The sequence below is a fragment of the Bradysia coprophila genome, unplaced genomic scaffold (genome assembly GCF_014529535.1).
Source record: "Bradysia coprophila strain Holo2 unplaced genomic scaffold, BU_Bcop_v1 contig_687, whole genome shotgun sequence".
NCBI classification, from domain to species: domain Eukaryota; kingdom Metazoa; phylum Arthropoda; class Insecta; order Diptera; family Sciaridae; genus Bradysia; species Bradysia coprophila.
In genome coordinates, this window is record NW_023503927.1 from 139,929 (window position 1) to 147,211 (window position 7,283).

Below are 7,283 nucleotides of genomic sequence, written 5' to 3' on the forward strand. Positions count from 1 at the left end.
TAAAAATGCAAATCGTTTTTATGCCAAACAATTCGAAGACGAAAAATCAACAAAACAATACGCATGTTTAGGGTTTAGGTTAATGGCCGTTATTGTGGCTCAGAATGCTAATCTAAATCGAAATCAAATGGGTGTTAAAAACCCAATCTAGACTACAGACTTAGTTTCATCGATTTTTTCTTTGGTTATTTGTCATTATATTCTGTTAGCGGTGCTCAAAAGTCTCTAAATAAAAACGATAAGCTGACCTTCTCATTCGGGACTTTACAACAATTTTTTCGTTTATAAGATTAAAGTAAAGTCTAATTTACAAAGAATAAATGAAAAAGTAAATATAGAAACCAATCACAAAGGCGCTTAAGATGCGACCCGATTTTCTGAGAATTTCAGATTGAGCGTATACAAAAACAGCTTCAAACAATTGATATCGTAGATGGAGGCTCCATACCATTCAGCTTATAAACGGCAATAAAACGAATTGCCTTTATGCTGGATAAAACTTTTTTGTTCAAATTTTCTTCTTCTTTTTTGCTGTTGTGTGGTACCTAATTTGATGAATTTAATAAAAGTCTACCCAGACATAGTCGACTGTATTGACCTTTACAGTAAATCTAATCGAATAATAAAAGCAAATTAGTTTTTGGGCTTAATGAGGAAATAGAGCTAGAGCTTTTGCCGTCTACTAAATTTCAATTCGTTGCAAAAGTAAATAACCTAATGAGCCCGAACAAATTTCATTACAATTTCGAACATTCTCCAGCATAATGTATGACCGTCTCGTTTATTCAACGTGTGTGTATATATGCTGTGCTCAGCATTAATGCAGCATGTTTTAACATTTAATATTATAAAATGAATGTTAGTTGATGCCAGGTAAAGTTTATTTTACCTTGTTGTATAGTCATCTGAAATCTTCAGCCGTACATGTAATTTAATGAACGGAATATATGGCATTGCAATATCAGGATTAAGGAAAAGTTAGTTGACGTAAAGTAGTTAAACATTAATATCAATCACTAGTGACACGAGAGAATTTTGAAACTGGTGCATGGGCTTGGATGGATACAGTGTTTGAATGTGTTGGAGAAAAAAAATTAATTTGTGCTAGATTCTTGATCTGGATTTCAACAATAAATTGTTTATTGCACGATGCTAAAGCGATATTAATTGGTAAGAAGAGAAATTCATCAACGGAAGTGCGAACGTGACTTTTAATAATTTATATGTCAGCGAAGATTTATGTAACGAAAAATGTCCAATAAGACTTGCAATTGCAGCGATTACGAAATTCTCATTTGTCTTCAAATTGAAGTCTGATAAAAAATGGAAAAGGTTGAAATTTAAAGATTTTTATTTTGAAGGACTAGACTTTGAGGAACGACATTAATAAGTAAACGGCACATTTTAGAGATGTGCTGGAACAGTTATTTACATAAAAAATGATAAAGTTGAAAAGTAGAGTTTTCGTGTGAATTTTGTTGATCCGAGGCATAGCCAAGGTCAATAAACACACGAAAACAGGACATATCATTTTATCCCGAGTTATGTAATGGATTTTTCATGTGTCGGGGCCGAAAATGAGGGAGTTTCGAGATTTTTCTCGGGTTTTCGACCCCTTACATGAAAAATTTTTTGAGTATCTGTTTTGGACGATTGATTTTAGGCACTTTCGCACTCGCGAAATTGCCTAAAAACAATCGTCCAAAACAGATACACAAATAACTATTACATGCTGAGGGCGTCGAAATACTGCTTGAAACATGAAAAGTTTTCGACGCAAGTAACATGTACAAAATTACTTTGCTCAAAATGAAGAGCCTGCATCGATTAAAAATAGAAAAACAGAAATGAAAATTTTCGGTCATGATGGCTCATTGTTAACACTGAAAACTAGTAATAAGATAAAAACAATTTCTTTCGAGAATCTCTAGACTTTTACCAGCGGCAAGCGTATCGCGATGTAATATCAAATCTGCTACTTCTTTCGTTTAAAGTATAGTCTAACAGTTTTTTCTCGAGTTTCTCAGTGTCGAACCTGAATTTTGTTTGTAACTAAAATGGTATTTTCGTGGATATCACAATCATACCAACAACAGAATAAATTCTGTGACCGCCCGAATAATTTGTGAAGACTTTGATTTTTCTATACGCGTGTCTTTTCGTAAGTACGCAATTTCCCGGAGAATCATTGTATGGATACAAATAAGAACTGGGCATCTGAAAAGTGACAACATTTCAAACATTTTCTGTTTTTCTTTATTTATATCCCACAATCTTTGTTGTGATGTGTGGGTTTTCGTTTTTCGCAGGTAGTTTTATACTATGGGAGCTAATCTCAACCATATAGAAAGTCTACAGTCAACTAATACAGATCTACTAATGAAACTCAGTAGATGTGTCTTCGGCCAAGGCCGGGAATATTATGATTTATTGACGCATTGTACATGGTATATATAGGCTGGATCACAGGCTACTTGATGCTTGACAATTCAATGGCAAACTGTGATCACCACAGATACTTCCCCCTTTGAAGAAATTTTGTTGGTCCAAGTCGATCGTCTGTGTCACGTGGATTTGGGACGAGATTTCACAGCAGGACTATAACTTGTGTTTGGATAGGGATTTGATGTGGTGGATTGGTTGGAGCCACGGATGTTCGGGTTTGAGTGATTTCTGAAGTCGCTTGCTTGTCGAGTTGTGTGTCCAAAACCATTTGAATGTTGGTAACCGGTGTATGACGTGAGGTACTTTGAAAATTTTGAATCTGTTTCATAGCGGTAGGATCCATAAGGTTACCTAATAGCTGTGAAAACAGTTGGTTTTTCGAAAGTTTTGTTACTTTGAAATTTTGTGTCTTGATTAGATTGGTGACAATCTAATAAGATTTGATTCGAGAATTCATTATATCGAATTTTGGATCTGTTTAAATTTGGGTTTAATTTTGAAACAGATTATCTCGAAAATGATTTTATTTCGGATGAAGATGAATTTTCTCTGATGTTGGAAGATTGGTTATGTTTCCAACTCTTTATTTAATTTCAAATTAATTCAGATTAAGAGATCGTACAACCTCATAATTTCGTGAAATGACATTGTCCACGGCTTTACCCGGAAAATGACAAGATGTCATTCATTTAACTGCTATTTTTACAGTTTTTAATGGGCGAAAAATGAAGTGTTGTTGTCTTAAGTCTGATAGACGGTGTTTGGTGCTTGTCTCATTCTACGTGGAATGTTATTTGAATATATGACAGCACGAAACATTCCGGAATAATTTTAATTCTTTAAATTTTATTCCAATTGTTGTGGAGCTTTTTTACTGCCATTTAATTTGCAGGAATACGCACTGCACGAAATGTACTTATATTAGATGGTTATAGCTGTCTGTGGTAGCAGACTTTAGGCAGTATAATTGTCATGTACATTTCGACTGATATTATATATGTGACTCATTGAACGGTTGTATGTACGTTTGTACGATTCTACGGTCAATGAGTTTTAACCTATTGGCGCCGGTTTAGTGGTTTAATATCAGATTTTGTAATTTATGTCATTCGTGAACTTGAATTTGTTGTGTGTCAATTCAAGGGTGTTGAATTTATACACGATGACTTTTTATTCTTTACGTTCTATGATGGTAAGAACTTGTGAAACTAGTTTACATGGAAAAAGGATGTGTTATCGCACAATGGATAACTCATTGGATCAATTTTCATGTATCAAGTATTTTCGATTACAACTTTAAGAAACAAAAAGTTTCAATCCTCGACACGCTTCGGTTTTGCTTAAACGGTTCCGTCGTTTATGAGTTAATCACGAAAGATTATTCTCAAGACGGATAGGCGTAGAGCTTAATTTTCGAAACGCTGAGCCGGGTGATTGGACTAATTTAGAATTAGCGATTGTTGCAAATCGTTCTATAATTGTAATGAGGGAATACTTGATTCTTTGGTGTTTGTCAGAAGAATTTTTTGGATGTTTTTTTCCGAAAAATTGTTTTTAATTTTGAAGTGTTGAATTATTCTTTGAAACTTTTTTTAGAGTTTTGTACGAGAAACGAAAAGACCTTATCTTTTTCACAGTGATGCAACGCACCCATTTTGAGGTGGACATCCCAACCGCGTAATCGAGGTTGGTGGAAAGTGTCGTTGATAAGTTTCGATGTATCGTTTTTCGTGAATAATTCTCAGGAAATGGTTTCCTCTGATCAAACTATTTAGTTTCACTAAACGTTGATTTGTAATTTTTATGAAATTGGTTGTTTAACCATATTTCTAGGCCAAAAAAATTTATTTTTGGTTGACTGTAGTTCTTGTAACTAGATGTTATAGTTACGGTAGTTTGTCGACAACATTTTAGCCAAAATATTTGTGCTAAAACTAAGTCTTAAATCTAAATTTACTTTTTGAGCTTAACTAGTGGATTAACCTAGTTTTTATGCTTAAAAGTACAATTTGTTACTAAATTTTGAATTGGTTTTCATAATTGAAAAACACAATTTTAGGATGTTGTCGACCGAAGTATAGATGTATTATTTCGTGATATTTTAAATTTAATTGACGACTGTGGTGCTCGTGGGCACTTTTTTATTTGTTATTGGTACATTCCACTGAACGTTTATTACGAACAGTGCAAATTGGATCCACAATTTCTTAGAATTGTGCCAATTTGGTCTTTCATAAGAAGATTTCAGTGCTATTGTTAGCTGAAATTTCTTTTAATTTTGTTCAGAGGTTTTTTAACGTGAACTTTTGTTGGGGTCACCAATTATATGGGAGCTAATCTCAACCATATAGAAAGTCTACAGTCAACTAATACAGATCTACTAATGAAACTCAGTAGATGTGTCTTCGGCCAAGGCCGGGAATATTATGATTTATTGACGCATTGTACATGGTATATATAGGCTGGATCACAGGCTACTTGATGCTTGACAATTCAATGGCAAACTGTGATCACCACAATACAAACAGTAATCCCTGATGAAAATTTGTTAATTAAACATGAGGCTGAGCATGGCATTCGAATACGATGATAACTCATAGCCGAAATCCTCTATTTACTTTAAATTAATTTTTTTTCATTTCTTCCAAATTGTACCGATATCGATTGGTTATGACGTATTATATCCACCCACCGGCACCAATACACCATAGAAAGTCCTATAATTGGTTTGTGCTAAAACGAAACCGGTTTTCCTCTTAATGCTCTTAATGCAATACCACAACAAAATTTGTTGGTAGACTTTTCCAGCTGAAGAATATATAAAACGAATTTATCGATGGTATGATGTTTTGACAACTTTTGATGCCGATGAAATTAGGACATTATTACCAGGGACATAGTATCCAAAAATGTATGGTTCGTGTAATAATGTAAGTAGTTTCCCTAACTTTAATAATTACTTCCAAACTATTTAACTCCCATTACATATAGTCTGATGAGACGATGAAACGAAATTAACCAAATATTCGGTCTTTGGCTGTCGCATACAAGGGATGATCGACCACCACCACACACGCGCAAATAAATGTGAACCAATCGTGGGGGAAACTACGCAAGCAAATACTGGAACAGGTACTATTTGCTATTGGTAACAATAGTTTGCCAATAGCCACCAATGACCAATAGCCACCAATGACCAATAGCCACCAATGACCAATAGCCACCAATGACCAATAGCCACCAATGGCACCAATACTTACCAATAGAAGGAAATTGTACGGCAATACATGCTAATTGTCGCCAATATAGCCGGGTCCATTGGCATGTATTGGCGTACTATTTCCTTCTATTGGTAAGTATTGATGTAACAATTCCTTATATTGGTAACTATTGGTGTCTAGTCTATTGACGTATTGACATGTATTAGTGTCTATTGGTGACTTTTGGCATCTATTGGTGTCTATTTGTGACTGTTTCGAGGAGAGAACTACGCGCTAGGACGGGTGGCATTTGCTATTGATGCCAATAGCCGTCAATTGGCACCAAAAGTCAATAGTTACGAATAGACGCCAATATTTACCAATAGACGCGAATAGTCACCAATAAAAGAAGATGGAACAAGATTTTCTCGCGTAGTTTTCCCCTCGGAACTAATGGGTCTAATTCGAACTGTGATAAATACTTTAATAAACGAAAGGAAGCAACCTATCGTATCGTATGTTGTTATTTAATTTGGAAATGTTGTCGACACAGAGCCATGTATTTTTGCGGCGGAAATATGTATACACATTCGATCAACAAGGGATAGAAGAACAATGTGTAAAAGTACTATGAATTCCCAGATATAACAAAAATAAACCATAAAACCGGCCACTAAAAGTTTACTCCATTTTATATGTCAATGATGTAATAAACATTCTATTATCCTCTTTAATTAAGATAGACAAGGACTTAACCAATCCGATAAATTTTATGACTGCCGGCTTTTATATATATCTTTCCACCATTGGCCAATATTATATTGGGTTGCTCACCAACAAAGGTTTTGAACATTTTCTGCTAATGCCGTCCGTAATTAATATGGTTCACCTTCTGCAAAATGTGACATTTCCGTGAATTTTTTTTTTCGTCTTCTTCTTCTTTCCGAAACTCAATTACTGATTAATCCAACTCAATCACACCTTCCACATACAAAACGAGCACTGTACCCTTTTAGAGGTTGATAGATTTTCACGGAATGTCAGTAAGACCATAATTTAACCGGCTAAGTTTTATGGTAAATGGTAACATCTATAGTCAATATACAAATAAAACCAAACGAAATTTCACCCCCCAAAACCGGCAACTGGTATACACATGACTGTTATTTTATATTCCCAATTTGTGTAACGAACATCCAGTTCATAGGACACATTGTACGCGGTGAAAAATAAGCCACCCATCGTCAAAGTCTTCGATGTTTAAGTTCGCAAGGTAAATAGAATTAGGATTATTTCGCAAGAATTTTATTATAAAAAAAAAAATTAATTCTCTAAACTTTTACAAAGTCTTATTATCAAATTGGAAATCCTTAGAATCGTCAAATATTTCGTTTCTTGTTGGTTCGTTGTTTATTGGTTCTTAAAGCGGGGAGTTGATAAAAATTTGCATTTTTTCGGAAAGGAGTTACATCATTAAAGTAGATATACTGCAAGGTTCTGAAAGAACATGCTAAGACACTTTCGAGTTGATCACGAAACTGGTGGAATCAAAATTTTCCTGTGGCGCCAACTAGGTTCATTTGTTACCGACAATCACTAGCGAAATAAACAAAAAGTCGTGGCTAATATTCGTTTATA